This window comes from Neofelis nebulosa, chromosome 2 (genome assembly GCF_028018385.1).
Source record: "Neofelis nebulosa isolate mNeoNeb1 chromosome 2, mNeoNeb1.pri, whole genome shotgun sequence".
NCBI classification, from domain to species: domain Eukaryota; kingdom Metazoa; phylum Chordata; class Mammalia; order Carnivora; family Felidae; genus Neofelis; species Neofelis nebulosa.
Genome location: NC_080783.1, coordinates 125,625,183 through 125,640,901, shown reverse-complemented (window position 1 = coordinate 125,640,901; position 15,719 = coordinate 125,625,183). Strand labels below are relative to the sequence as shown.

Genomic DNA, 15,719 nt, shown 5'->3' with positions numbered 1-15,719 from the left:
AGCGCCACCCAGGTGCCTTTCTCCCTTTAATAATTTAATGTGAAACTCAAAACTTCCATGAAAAATTGTGAAATTTTTTAAATGTTTATTATAAAAAGGTATCAAGAAACTAGCAACTATTTCTACTCCAGCTGACAAATAGCAAAACATGACAACAGAATAAAACAGTAAGACCCAACTTAGCATCTTGTACTACTAGGGTTATGGCTCCCAATTCTAAAACTAAGGTGACTTCATCTAAGGGGCCACAGCATGAAAAACATAAATCTCCAGTTTAACATTGCTCCTAGTGAATTAGTATTTCAAAAAGAAAAAAAAAGTGAAGCCCATTAGCTATTGAATACTATCCGGGATGAAAAGTAATAGTCTTACAACACAAAGAAATGGAAAGATGGGTGCTGTCAGTGAGCAGCCTGCTTGGGATTCTCTCTCTCCCCCTCTTTCTCTGCTCCTCCTCCTACACGCATACGTGTGCGCGCGCTCTCTCTCTCTCTCTCAAACTAAACTAAAAAAAAAAAAAAAGAAATGTAAAGATATTCATGGATTGAAAGAATATTGTTAAAAAGTCTATACTACCCAAAGCAATCTATACATTTAATGCAATCCCTATCAAAATACCAATAGCATTTTTCACAGAAGTAGAACAATCTGAAAATTTGTATGAAACCACAAATAGCCAAAGCAATTTTGAAAAAGAAAAGCAAAGCTGAAGGCATCAGAATTCCAGATTTCAAGTTATATCACAAAGCTGCAGTAATCAAAACAGTATGGTATTGGCACAAATATAGACATGTGAGATCAATGAAAGAGAATGAAAACCCAGAAACAAACCCATAATTACATGGTCAAATAATCTTCAACAAAGCAGGAAAGAATATCCAATGGCAAAAACATAGTCTCTCCAATAAATGGTGTTGGGAAAACTGGACAGCTACATGCAGAAGAATGAAACTGGACCACTTTCTTACATTATACACAAAAATAAATTCAAAATGGATTAAAGACCTAAATGTGAGACCTGAAACCATAAAACCTAGAAAATAGGCAATAACTTCTTTGACATTAGCCATAACAACCTCTTTCTAGATAGGTCTCTGATGTAAGGGAAACAAAGCCAAAATAAATTACTGCTACTATCAAAAAAAAGTTTCTGCATAATGAAAGAAACCATCAACAAAACTAAAAGGCAATCTACAGAATGGGAGAAGACATTAAAAAATGATATAACCAATAAAGGGTTAGTATCCAAAATATACAAAAAACTTATAAACTTATGAACTCAAAAACTTATAAAACTCAAAACACCCAAAAACAATCCAATTAAAAATGGGCAGAAGACATGAAAAGACATTTCTCCAAAGAAGATATCCAGACACATGCAAAGATGTTCAACATCACTCATCATCAGGAAAATGCTCATACCTGTCAGAATGGCTAAAATCAGCAACACTAGAAACAACAGGTGTTGGTGAGAATGTGGAGAAAAAAGAACCCTCTGGCACTGTTGGTAGGAATGGAAACTGGTGCAGCCACTGTGGAAAACAGTATGGAGGTCCCTTAAAAAGTTAAAAATAGGACTGTCTTTTGATCCAGCAATTACACTACTGGGTATTTACCTAAAAAATATAAGAACACTAATTCAAAGGGATACATACACCCCCTTCGTTCACTATGGCATTACTTACAACAGCTAAGACACGGAACCAAGTGTCCCATCAGTCAATGAATGGATTAAGAAGAGGTGGCATATATATACAATGGAATATTATTCAGCCATAAAAAAGAATGAAAATTTCCCGTTTGCAATGGAGCTAGAGAGTATAATGCTTAGTGAAAGAAGTCAGAGAAAAACAAATAGCATATGATTTCACTCATAGGTTTGTTTAACAAACAAAACAAACAAGGGTTAAAAAGTAAGAGAGAGAGAGACAAAGAAACAGAGAACAAACTGATGGTTACCAGAGGGGAGATGGGTGGGAGAATGGGTTAAATAGGTGATGGGGACCGAGGAATGCATCACTTGTGGTGATGAGCATAGGGTGATGTATGAAAGTGTTGGAATTTCTATACTGCACACTTAAAACTAATATAACACTGTATGTTAACGACTAAAATTAAAATAGGGGCTCCTGGGTGGCTCAGCTGGTTAAGCATCCAACTGTTTATTTCAGCTCTAGTCATGATCTCACAGTTTGAGTTCAAGCCCTACTTCCAGCTCTGCGCTGACAGTGAGGAGCTTGTCTGGGATTCTCTCCCTCTCCCTCTCTGTCTCCCTCTCTCTCTCTCACTCACCCCTACTCACACACTCTCTCTCTCAAAAATAAATAAACTTAAAAAAATTAAGTCTTATAGTAGCAGATTCTTTTATTCTTCTATATAACAACTTCCTAAGTGACACACTGCATTTCTTGGCCATTTCACCTTTCCTTTCTACTACCCAAACACAAACTGTGGTGTAACTTTCTTTATGAACACTATGATCCCAAAAACAAGTGTTAGTTTTCATTAGTGCAATAAAGAAAGGGGCATACCTTGTTAACAATAAAGGCAGGATGTTCATACAAAGGCAGGATTTTACAGTCATGAGACCCAAAGACGATCAGCTATCAATGTCCTAAATTTCATGAATGTTTTTGTAACTCAGATTTTTAAAAAAATTTTTAAGTTTACTTATTTTGAAAGAGGGGGAGAGAGAGAAAGAGTGCGTAGGGGAGGAACAGAGAGAGAGGGAGAGAGAGAGAATCCCAAGCAGGCTCCACACTGTCAGTGCAAAGCCTGGAACCAGGCTCAATTCCATCAACTGTGAGATCATGACCTGAGCCAAAATCAAGAGTCATATGCTCAACCAACTGAGCCATGCAGGTGCCCCTGCAATTCAGATTTTTAAAGCTACACATAATAGAACTGTATAATCATTTTAAAATTGTATCAGGATATACATCAAAGTTTTTTGCCATTCATTTAATAAAATTTGAGTGCTTGCAGCAAAAGCTGTAAACTAAACAGACATGGTCCCTGCCTCATGGAGTTCAGATTACAGGGAAGAAAGGGGGAAAAAAGGTAAATTAAGTGAATTCAATAAATATGTTCAAATAAATGCATCTGAAACTTTATATTGGTTGGAGGTTGTGAGGAGTAGATAATAATCCTCCTACGATAACTGTGTTGTTTGACTTGTTCCAATGAACATATATTACTTTATAATAAAAAACACAAAGTAGCAAAGTTTTAAAAGATGACAAGTTATACATACTCATTATAGAAAAATTAGAGGATATACACACGTACAGTTTTTAATGTTTATTTTTCAGAGACAGAGCATGAGTGGGGGAGGGGCAGAGAGAGAGGAAGACACAGAACCCGAAGCAGGCTCCAGGCTCTGGGTTGTTAGCACAGAGCCTGATGTGGGGCTTGAACTCAAGAGCCGTGAGATCATGACCTGAGCTGAAGTCGGACGCTTAACCAAATGAGCCACCCTGGCGCCCCTAGGATATACATATATTAATTGAAAATAAAATATCTCTGCCATTCTATCATCCTTGTATCAGTTATTCTACATTTTGATGAGAATTTTCTTAAATTTCTTTCTAGGATAGCATGCATAACCATATATGTGATATAAACATGGGATTGTGTTTTATGCTGCTTTATACGCTTTTTCCATTCAATACCAGAAACATCTCTGAATATGTATACAGATCAATGGTATTATTTCTTCTACTTTATGGTAAGGTTTATTTTAAGACAATAACCAATATCTTCATTTTTTTCTGTATTTAAAGTTCATGGATTGTTTAACATCAGATGAATTAAAAAATAGGTAACTCTTCAATATAACAGGCCTGGGGTGGTTACTTAGGGCTCAGCATTAAGGTTCCTGAACAAAAGTTGGGGACACCTAGCCAAACAAAGTGGCAAACTCATTTTTACTTTTCACTGCAAATCCCTAACTTTAGAGAACTTTCCCACTTCGCTGTGGTTAGCCACCTAGGCTACCCCTCAAAGTCACACCATAGAGAAAGTCACATTCAGAGAAGCTGAAGTTATGTAGGTCTGTAATACAGATTAGAAAACAACAGTATAATTAACTAAGACAAAACCCATGAGATCAAGTTAGTTTAGTTCTCTTTAATACTGGGACTCACTTGTGGGGATAAGGAAGCAGATAAGGGTGTCCAGAAATTAATAATAACTTCTATGAATATTTCAAAGCTTTAAGAGAAGTTAGTAGAACCAATTCTTTATTACATCAGTCATGATTAAAATGTATACTTACAAGTTTCCCTTTTCCTTGACACTGTTATATCATTAGCACTTCTCACACTTATTAACAAAGATTGAGGCTTTTTTTGTCTCATAAACCAGAGAGGAAAGAAGGAAAGGGAAAAGGAAGAGATATTCTGGTAATGCTACTGTGTAAGAGTTGGAAGTAGAGGAAGGGAAAGTGAGGGACTCTGAAAGTATGTATTTATAATTCATGATGAAATCATGCTTCAGGCAATCTCAGTTGTGGAAGAGCAAAGAAGGAAAGAGAATGTGAGCTGGGGGCACCTGGGTGGCTCTGTTGGATGAGCGTCCAACTTGAGCTCAGGTCATGATCTCACGGTTCGGTTCATGAGTTCAAGCCTCACATCAGGCTTGCTGCTGTCAGCCTGTCAGTGCAGAGCCTGTTTCAGATCCTCTGTCCCTCTCTCTCTCTGCCCCTCCCCCATTTGCGCTCTCTCAAAAATAAACAAACATTAAAAAAAAGAAAGAAAATCAACCGTATGACTCCCCAGGGAGAAAAGGACAACAGGCCATCAAGAGGCACCATGGTTTTAGGACACCTTAGTCTTAAAGGCCAAATCAGAAACAAAGGCAAAAAGATAGTATCATTTTGTTCCATATTCACATATTGAGGTGATAAAAGCATTTAGTAACTTGTAAAAATGAAATTAATTTTCACTGACGATTTCCATAATTCTAATTTCATCTAATACTAAAAATCTACTCTAGTCCACCAATATCCTTACTGCTTTTCTGAATACACCATGTCACATGAAGTGAATTTCCTCCATGATATCTTAGTGCTTCTTGGGTAGCATTCTGAAAACTCTAAGATACTAAACTATATGTCTCTTTCTTTCTTTGTAAGTAATTATTTCCCTAATTAGTTTAGGTGTGTGCTTTTAGATCATGAATTAAGGACAGAGGCTATTCTTCCCACTTTTAAAAATTTAACCTCCTCCTGCCCCCAAAAGTTAGCATTAGGTGAACTTCAAAGACTCTGATTTCCCCAGTTTTTGAGAAGCAGAGAAAAATATGAAACAAGGAAAAACTCCCCAGTGAGTGCTTTCTGGACCTAGTGTCCTCTACAAAGAGGCAGAAAAGGTTTTTTGTTTGTTTTTACATAAAGAAAAAAAATTACTGAATACAACTTTTGGCACATAGAACTTACCTGATCAGGGGTGCTAAGGGGCTCAGTTGGTTAAGCGTCTGACTCTTGATTTCAGCCCTGGTCATGATCTCACAGTTTGTGGGTTCAAGCCCCATGTCGGGCTCCACACTGACCAGTGCACGGCCTGCTTGGGATTCTCTTTCCCTCTCTCTAACCCTCCCCTATCCATGCTCTCTCTTTCAAAATAAATAAATAAACTTAATAACACCAACAACAAAAAGATCTAATCAGTCTCACTTTCTGAGTTATTACTACACCAGCAGATCTTGGCCTTCTTTAATGCTTCATTTTTGCCTGTTTCTCACACTGAAAAATTGGCTATATTCTATGCTGAGGCCAAGTCCTGTTCCCTTTCAAATGCTAATTTGTTTCTTGCTTGGGCAAGAGTTTCCAAATACAGACCCATTTCACATTATATAAAACAAAGAGTGTGAATAGTAGCAAAGAAGGGGAAGTTGGAGACTATATCCTTCAACAGCATGTTCTGTTTGGCAGAATTCCAGATTATACTCTGGAATACCTGAATATGTTGTTTTTCTTCAGCAATCCAAAAATATATTCACCCAATCAGTATCTAAGGTGAGTCATTTCAATTTATTAGTGTAAGACCTACCTTGTTTTAGAATTTGAAAAAAAACGTACTAGACTAAATTTACAAATAGATATGTTGTCGGTGTTGTGTCATTTATATTACTTTGAATATAAATGAGTATTTGAATACAATAGGTGATATTTCTGCTAGAATCTATTTCACTCCCAGTATTCTGAAGCCTAATGGGGAATATAAGTGGATTACAATTCATTAAAAGATAAACAAAGAAACCTTTTCCTTTTCTTGCAAAAAGCAGATTTGAACTATTCACTGGCAGAAATAATTAACACTATACTTACTTTCACATAAAAATATCTTAAGTTTCGAGGACTAAAAACAACAGAGTAACATACTAACATTTCATTTCAAAGCTTTATTTTCATTCTGAATGTTCTCAAACCACATTTTATTTTTTTAAAGTTTATCCATTTATTTTTGAGAGAGCATGAGTGGAGGAGGGGCAGAGAGAGAGGGAGAGAGAGAGGATCCCAAGCAGGTTCTGAGCCAACAGCACAGATTCCAGAGGGGGCCTGAACTCACGAAACTGTGAGATCATGACGTGAGCTGAAATGAAGAGTCGGATGCTCAACTGACTGAGCCACAACTGAGCCACAGTTTGAGGTACTCCTCAAAGCACACTTTAAACTATATATTCTTTCATCCCTTTCTAGTAATTTCTTGTACACATAGTCACTATTTAATAAACATGCCCTGAATGAGTTTGAACTTCATTAAGTTCAAACTTTGACCCTCATTATCTCAAAAAACTAAGTTGTTTTGTTTTGTTTGTTTCATCAATAACAAACCACACGAAAGTATTAAATTTGAGTATTGTTTGGAATTAAATCATTACCCACCATTCTCAAATGTGTATTTGCAAAGCTTTTTTAGAAGATATTCATAGACAGTAAAGATGTAGCAAACAGCATACTACAATTAAACTAAAATAGTCTTTTTAATTGCTGACATTATAAATCTTAGATTATACTGTCTTTAAGATAATTATCAGTTCCGGGGCACCTCAGTGGCTCAGATTGGGCGTCTGACTCCTGATTTGGGCTCAGGTTGTGATCTCACAGTTTGTGAGATCAAGCCCAGTGTCAGGATCTGTGCTGAAAGTGCAGAGCCTGCTTGGGAATTTCTCTCCCTCTCTCTATGCCCCTCCCCCATCTGTGCTCGCTCTCTCTCTCTCTCTCAAAATAAATTAAAAAAAGATAATTATTAAGTTCCTTTACTAAAAATATACAACTTTCAAATTAATGTTTTATTTTCCTAGAAACCACAGTAATTGTTAAACCATTCTTTTTCCCTCTACTAACCCCATCAGGTAGTTTTCCAAGTAACAAAGTAAATACATACAACATCATTACACAACCACAACAGACTGAAGTAAGGACGTGTATTTCTAATCTACAGAGCAGGTATTTCAAACCTGACTTCCACTGACCTCTTTAGGGGTTCACTTAGTTGAGCAAAATAAAAAACCCTACATCTAATAGAGCGAGCTTGTGAAGTTAAGATCTGAAGCAATTTGAAGCACCTTTGCTGATATATCCAAAAGAGGGCAAGAAAACTCCAAGTCAATGAAGACACCCCCTATTCCATTTACCTTATGGTGTATTTTTTAAGTAAGCTCCAAGCCCAATGCAGAGCCCATCGCGGGCTGATAACAAGACCTGAGCTTAGATCAAGAGTCAGGACACTTAACCAACTGAGCCACCCAGGTGCCCCTAACTACGGCATTTAAAACAGAATTTTGGGTGTACCTTCCTGGCTCAGTCCATGGAGTGTGTGATTCTTGGTCTCAGGGTCATGAGTTCAAGCCCCATATTGGGCCTAGAGTTTACTTAAAAACTTTTTTTTTTAAATTTAAAAACAAACAAAAAAAACATTTCGGATGTATTAAGTTATATAAACATATACTTCCTGAATACAAAGGAAAATTATTCTGCCCATATTTGTGGAAATCATCTTACTAGCCCTTAGCAAACACAAGTATTTTGTTCCCTACCATTTATGAGGTCAAAATTTATGATGATTTAGTACACAGAAGTCAATGGCCAAATAATTTACATAAACCTGTGACATCATGATTTGTATTGTATATTCCATCACAGGTTCTGGCTAACTACTCTTCTATCAGAATACACATACAAGAATATAAACAGGAGTCCTTAGGCTCTTTGGTGCCTTTGACAGATTCCTTTGACAGTTTTGTAAAAACTGTCATTATTCTTCTTAGAATGAGGTTTTTAAATGCATAAAATACAAACGTATAATTGTCAAATGTATAATTGTCAAAATATTTTTAATTGATATATACTTTTTAATTGATACGTCTTTTCAAAATTAAATTAGATAAAATCTAGTAGGTCTAATAACCACAGTAATTTTGAAGTAATTTTAAGTTTAAACAATTTTAAGATGGCTACAATCACATTATGATATGAAAATATGTGATTTCTATTGGTGACTGTCACCAGGCACTACTAAAACTACTATAGCTTAGTTGTAGCTATAGTTGCCTACACTCATAGTTGAAATAAATCTAAATTTTACTTAGAAGTTAATGAAAAGGTGTAATTTTTTTCTTTAGCCAAGTTCACAGACTCTCTGAATTCCATCCATCAGGGAGGACCAATCTGCAGATTCTAGGGTACAAACCCCTGATACGGGAACAGAAGAGAAAGTTAATACAGTAAAAGTTTTGAGTCTCAAAACTATTCAAGGCAACTTAAAAAGCCCTGCTACAAGTATGCTTATCATGATGAGCACTGAGTAACGTATAGAATTGTTGAATCACCATTTTGTTCGCCTGAAACTAACATAGCACTGTATATTAACTATATTGGAATTTAAAAATTTAATAAAAAAGAAGTTCCATTACTATTCAAAATAGTAACACACTAGAGCAGTATTATCAGACTTTCATTTACTCAATAGTCTTTGGTGATTTACATAGGAAGAGCAAAATCAAAGAGAAAAAATATTTTTCTTTTTTTTAAAAAAATTTTTTTGTCTTTTATTTTTGAGAGAGAGGGAGGGGCAGAGAGAGGGAGACACAGAATCCAAAGCAGGCTCCAGGGTCCTCACTGTTAGCATAGAGCCTGATGTAGGGCTTGAACTTACTAACTGCGAGATCAGGACCTGAGTCAAAGTCAGACACTTAACCAACTGAACCACCCAGATGCCCCTTTCTTTTCTTTTTAAGTGTTTATTCAGAGAAAGAGCACAGGGGAGGGGCAGGGAAAGAGAGAATCCCAAGCAGGTTCTGTGCTGTCAGCATAGAGCCCGACACAGGGCTCAATCGCACAATCTGTGAGATCATGACCTGAACTGAAATCAAGAATTGGATGTCTAACCAACTGACCCACTTAGGAGCCCCAAGAAAAAATACTTTTCAACCAATGATCAAATATGCAGCTTACAATGCTTGTATGTTTTGAGGAATTTCTCCTTCACAGGAGGACTAAGTCATTGTAATCAAATCAGATTAGGTTCAACAACATTATGAGATGTGATTAGCAACAGAGTAGTGTGGACAAACAACACAGCTGGATCCCACTACTTCTGCATAAATGGTCAGTGGTACTCCTAAACGGCTCAGCCCTTTTGCAGCCAGTCTCGCTGTCGGTAGATGTGAACTCATGCTGTCATTGTGTGTGCTGTGACCTCAGAAGAGAAATCACCATTTCCTTAAGATTGTTATTGCTGTTTTATCACTTCTTTATAGAACACAAGGGTTCAAATATGTCACCTATACTAATCTTGGCATAAAGATCCATTATAAAATGGATCCCATGACCAGGAAAAGAGAAAACAAAATTACAGGGAAAAAAAGCATGGAGAAAAATTTCAGTTTGTCAGTGCAAGTTAAAGGAAGAATAGCATACAACTTAGAAGGATAATTTGGAGTTATACATTGTAGAAGACTTAAATCTATACAGGCAAATACTAAATTTGGTAGGCACTAGAAAGCTATGAGAAGGTTTTAATTAGAGAGATGACATGAGGGGCGCCTGGGTGGCGCAGTCGGTTAAGCGTCCGACTTCAGCCAGGTCACGATCTCGCAGTCTGTGAGTTCGAGCCCCGCGTCAGGCTCTGGGCTGATGGCTCGGAGCTTGGAGCCTGTTTCCAATTCTGTGTGTCTCCCTCTCTCTCTGCCCCTTCCCCGTTCATGCTCTGTCTCTCTCTGTCCCAAAAATAAATAAAAACCGTTGAAAAAAAAAAAAAATTTTAGAGAGATGACATGATCAGAACTGGCAGCACACTATAGAGCAGATTGGAGAAGGGGGATGACAATGAGAGAAGGTATAAGGCCATGCCACAAATCATGGCAGCAGCCTAAACTAGGGAGTAGTAATAAAAATGAAAAGTAGAGTGGGGGAAGCAAATGGATACAACAAAGGAAAGGTCTGGCACTTAATTGCACTTGGTAGGGCAGGCGACCTACTAGAGAAGTATTAAGATGACTCAGAGGTGTTTAACCCGGACTACCTGAAAGAATGGTAATCAGAAGAAAAGAGTAGGTTGGGGGTGGGGGGTGTGAGGAATGAAGGGAAGTTGGGAACAGGCAGAGATAATGAACTTTAAGCAACATTTTAATTTTGAAATGCCCAAGAATTAGAAAAGCAGATCATTGATAAGAGTAATCAATCTCTGTCCTCAAGGAATTTAAAATCTGTAATGTGGTTACAGCTAGAGATTTAGATTTGGTAGTGATTCTACCAGAAACTCCCCAAAAGCTATGGGAACAGATAAGTTCTTCAAAGAAATAGCAGAGAAGACCAAAAGAAACCCTATCAATTTAACAACAAAATTCTAAATATCCCAAATAGTAAAAACCATTTGAAACATTAACATGAGGTGCTAAAAACATTTTAACAAAATACTGGCTTTTAAAGAAAATGAACCTTGATACACTTAAATACACCTCTCCAAAAAGACAGTGTCTCAATCACATAGGATATTGTATTAAAACACAAACTTTAACTTACCCTTACATTCAAAAACCACTTGGGGAAGGTGGTCAAAAGGTACAAACTTCCAATTATAAGAATAAGGGATAGGAGGTACAACATGGCAACTATAATTAACACTAATATGACACATATGAATGTTAAGAGAATAAATCCTGAACTCTCTTTGGGACAAAAAAAATTTTTTTTTGCTTTCTTTTTACTGTATCTAATGAGCTGATGGATGCTAACTGAACTTACTGTGGTAATCACTTCACAATATATGTTACTCAAGCCATCATACTGTACACCTTAAACTTATACGATGATGTATGTCAATTATATCCCACTAAAACTGGGGGTGGGGGGGAAAGCCCTACTTCTCTTTATAGAGGTATTCCAGTTGATCAACTGAGAAGGAATGTTAGAATTAGAGGGCATTTGCAAACCACTAATGAAAAAAATGGAACCATGCCATTAATATAGCAGAGTCAGTAGCAACCAAACATAGGCCTCCTGATGGAAATATATATCATCATCTACGGATTATATTTGCCCTCTCCCCCACACTGTCCCTACCCTCAGAAATCAAACCTAAACAGATCTAAGCATGCTCAAAGTCTTAAATCTAGCCACCAATTTACAGGAAATACAGGGAATCAAGAGACATGTTTAACTAGAACATATTAAAACTATTCCAGAGGGACAGATTCAACTAAATCCAGAATGAGGGAAACTTTAAGAAAAATAACCTGGTTCCTTCAGCAAATAAATTATGAGGAAAATGAGAAGGTGGGGGGGAACTGCAGGTTAAAATACATACCAACCAAATGTAATGTGTGATTGTGTTTGGATCCCAAACCAAGCAACCTAGTTATTTCAAACAATTTAGGGGGACACCTGGCTGGCTCAGTCCATAGAGCATGGGACTCTTGATCTCGAGGTTATGAGTTCAAGCCCCATGTTGGGTATAGAGCTTACTTTAAAAAAGGGAAAAAAAAAAAACTTAGGAAAATTTGAATTTTCTGCTTATTTGATGATGTTCATTTTTACAGGTAAGATAATGGTATGTGGTTATGATATTTTGGAGTCATGTCTTTTAGAGACATACTGAAATATTTACAAATGAAATAATTGTATATCTAGGATTTGCTTCACAGTAACCCAGTAGCAGCTGTAGGGGAACGGGAAAGGGTATAGATGAAACAGTACTGGCTCTCAATTGTGTATGAAATTTTCAATAATAAATTGTTTAGAAGGGAGTAAGTAAGTGGGGCGCCTGGGTGGCTCAGATGGTTGGGCGTCCGAACTTTGGCTCAGGTCATGATCTTGCGGTTTGTGAGTTCGAGCCTCACGTCGAGCTCTGTGCTGACGGCTTGGAGCCTGGAGTCTGTTTCCGATTGTGTGTCTCCCTCGCTCTCTCTGCCCCTCCCTGGCTTGCACTGTCTCTCTCTCAAAAATAAATTTAAAAAAATACTAAAAAAAAAAAAAAAAATTTAGAAGTGATTAAGAAAAAAAATCACTATCAATAACACCAACGGAACTAAAAAGACAGGAATGGATTTGTTTTGTTTCCAACACTCAAACCTGAGCAGCCCTGGGCTAGTCACATGTCTTAAATGTCCCCATTGATTAAAGGGAGATAAATACCATCTAATAAATCTGTAAAATCATATTTGGTCAAGCTAGAAACCTATGAGATATTGTTAACTCTTCTGGATGTCCCAGTCTCTCCCATCTGGTCTGCCACAGAATCCTGTGTGTTCCCTCTCTCTTCCATCCTCCCACTACTGCCTATCACTGTGGTCTCGCACATTCCAACAGCCTCCCCATCAGCCTATTCCCCACATTGTATACAGAACGATGCTTGTATACAGAATGATGCTCCTAAAATGAAAAATGTGATCAGGTCATTCCCAGTCCCACTTAAAACCCTTAAACTGCTTTAGACTGCCTTCAAGGCAAGAGTGCTTCCTTAAATTTTTGACGTAGTCCCTTCCCTAATTCCTTAAAATAATTTATAAGGCCATTATCTGAGATTATCTACCTCTCCAACTTTCATCTCTCCTTAATCTCCCTTCTCCCTCTATGCTATGCTTTAGCTTTGATTAAATTCTTGCAGTTTTTCCAATGTACCCTGTACTCTGACTGCAGTTTCAGTATTCATGTCTGGAATGCTCTTTCCACCATCACTTCCTGGCTCAGTTAGCTCCTAACCTTCAAGTCTAAAAAGCTAAGTACCATTTCTTCAGAGAGGCCTACCCAGATCGCTTCTATACTAAGTTGGGTGTCTTCTCATATCTCCAGAATACACTATTTGGTCCTTTGGGAACCTGCACTTCCTCTACCAGGACACTCAATACTTGTGGTAATCACCTTTACCTATCTATCTGCTCTTCAGTTAAACTACAAACTCCAGAAGGGATAGGGCTGGAACTTGTTCACTGCTGAATCCTAAGTCTTTCCTAGTGCCTAGTAGCTAGTACCAAATTGCTGAATACATAAATATTTATAACTTCCTGGTCTATTTTTCTTATAACTAAGTTCCATCTTCCAAGTCTTCATCTGCAATAAAAAAAAGACTGGCCATGTAGGCATTTACAGGACCTAAATCCTACAAAGGAATGTACTATAAAGTAGACTGAAAACACAATGGGAATGAAGAACATAAATTGGGAAAAAATTACTCAAAATAATTTTAGTATAATTTATACCCACATTAACAATTTTACAGAAAGCTCAAGAGTGCCAATCTGATTAAATGAGAGTCAAAAGACACATTAATTCCCACCCAAGTATTAACAAGTTTTCAGACCTAGAATGTTAAGTCACTTAACTTCTCCAACCTCAGTTTCCTGATGTGTAAAATAAGAGAATCTCACTAGGTAGTGATTAAGATCTTTTCCAGGGCTAATATTATATGCATTAATATTTAAAAGATGAAAACACATGTAAACTATTGAAACATTATCAACTGGTTTCATCCTATGACCTTTTACCCCTTTTTTATCTGCTTAGGGATGTTATAGCCTGTTATGTTACCTTTAAACCTACTCAGCTATAAAAATCTCACAAAAAGCTCTCCACACCATTAACTTACATGTTTAACAAGAGTCACTGTAGTATGATTAAAGAACAGCATTTATCTAAACCCTGAATTACTCAAGTATGTTAAACTTTTAAATAATACTTACCCATTACCTATATTAAACGCTAGATGTCTTGAATTCCTGATATTTTCCATGGCAGTTTGAAGGCAAAGTTGTACTTGAGGGCATAAGACTTGGATTTATGGGCACAATTTAATGCCAAACTAAAAAGCTGAAGATTCATAGTTTAATTCACTCATAGGTCTGGTAACTGACATTGAAGTTGTTTATTAATGCCTAATTCCTGGTCATACTCTTCCAAACTCTCACACAATTCAGAGTTCACCCTATCACGACATTCCAGTAGTTACTAAATCCACATTTGTTTCATTAGGGCACTGACGTGTACGCATTTTATTTCGAAACCGGAATAACTTTTGAAAAAAAAAAACTAGCTATGGTAAGCTCTGTAAACATTCTACTGTTATCAGTAGACGCCTAGGTTGTAAGCAAACGATGGAAACTCCAGTCAAGTAGAAATCCGTTTGTTTCTTGGTTGAAAATAATTTCAAAGTAGTTTTGGCAACTGCGTGTCACACCAAATAAGTCATGGCAAGGAAATGAAATGTTAAAATGCACGTGGGGAAAAAAGGATGTACTTGGAACAAACCGAGTGCATCTGACCAAGTGTAACGCTATCCTTCAGACTGCTCTCAACAGGGCCACCTTCAAGCCCAGGAGCGCGAGGGCGCTACAGCTGACGTTCCGCAGCCACAGGTTGAATGACAAAGAGCCTCCGTCAGCACCAGTCCCGGGGCCGGCCAGCTGCACTGTTCCCTCCGCAAAGTCCACGCGCACCCTGCAGTCACGCCTTAGTTGCAGGGACTGCGGCTCCCCAAACCACCCTCGCAAGTCACCAGGTGGGGCAAGGATTGGCTGGCCCAGAAGGTTGGGGCGGGCATGCCACGAGTCCAAAATAACTCCCGCCCCGAGTCCCTTCCCTCGGATCAGAACGCGGCCAGGAGAGCCGGGAGGCACCACGTGAATCAGCCCCACGTCGTCCCTTTTCCAAATCAAAAGCATCTCTTGAGAAGACTCCTGAAGGCTGGGGAAGAACGACTTTCCCAAGGTCACCGGCACCAAGACCCAACTCCTCGGCCAGGCCGGTAGCCGGCACCTGACCACGGGGGCCGCAGCTCAGCGGGGCGAGGCGCTGTCCCCACCGCCTCAAGGTCTCCTTCACCAACGCCGCGCTCCGGGGCCACGCGGCGGCCCGCGGCCACGATGCCCCTGCCGGGCCGCCTCCCTCCCCCGAGACTCAAGTCTGCATGCCCCCCACCCCATGGCTCCCGAGGCTCCCTCCCATCCGCGAGGGCAGCAGGGGCACCGCAGGGTCCGCGCCGAGCGCCGCCGCCGGCCGTTACTCAACTAACCGTTATGCGCGGCTCGCGGCGCCGAGCGTGTGCGTGACGCGGCTGGAGTTCCGCAGGGCCCAGGGTCCAGGTCGCGTCCTTCACCAGCTGCCTCGTTCGCTCGTTCGGGAACCCACGCGGCCGGTTGGTCACGTCGCAGCTCGCCAGCACTTTGTGGGGCCGGGCCCGTGGCGGGGCTGCCTTATAACCCGCCGGGACCGGAGCATGCGC

The 15,719-nt window shown here is 38.9% G+C and overlaps 1 protein-coding gene across 2 annotated transcripts in view; it reads right to left on the bottom strand.

Annotated features, from left to right (window-relative positions):
* Positions 1 to 15,719, bottom strand: part of SLC16A1 (solute carrier family 16 member 1) — a 62,681-nt gene that overhangs the window by 30,270 nt on the left and 16,692 nt on the right. Inside the window, exon 1 of one of the 2 annotated variants that reach the window (XM_058716175.1) lies at positions 15,510 to 15,662. The exons of the other annotated variant lie outside the window; for it this stretch is intronic. The gene's annotated coding sequence lies outside the window, so the exon portion shown is untranslated. Of the gene's footprint in view, positions 1 to 15,509; positions 15,663 to 15,719 lie in introns of those variants that run through there. 2 annotated transcript variants of the gene reach the window in all.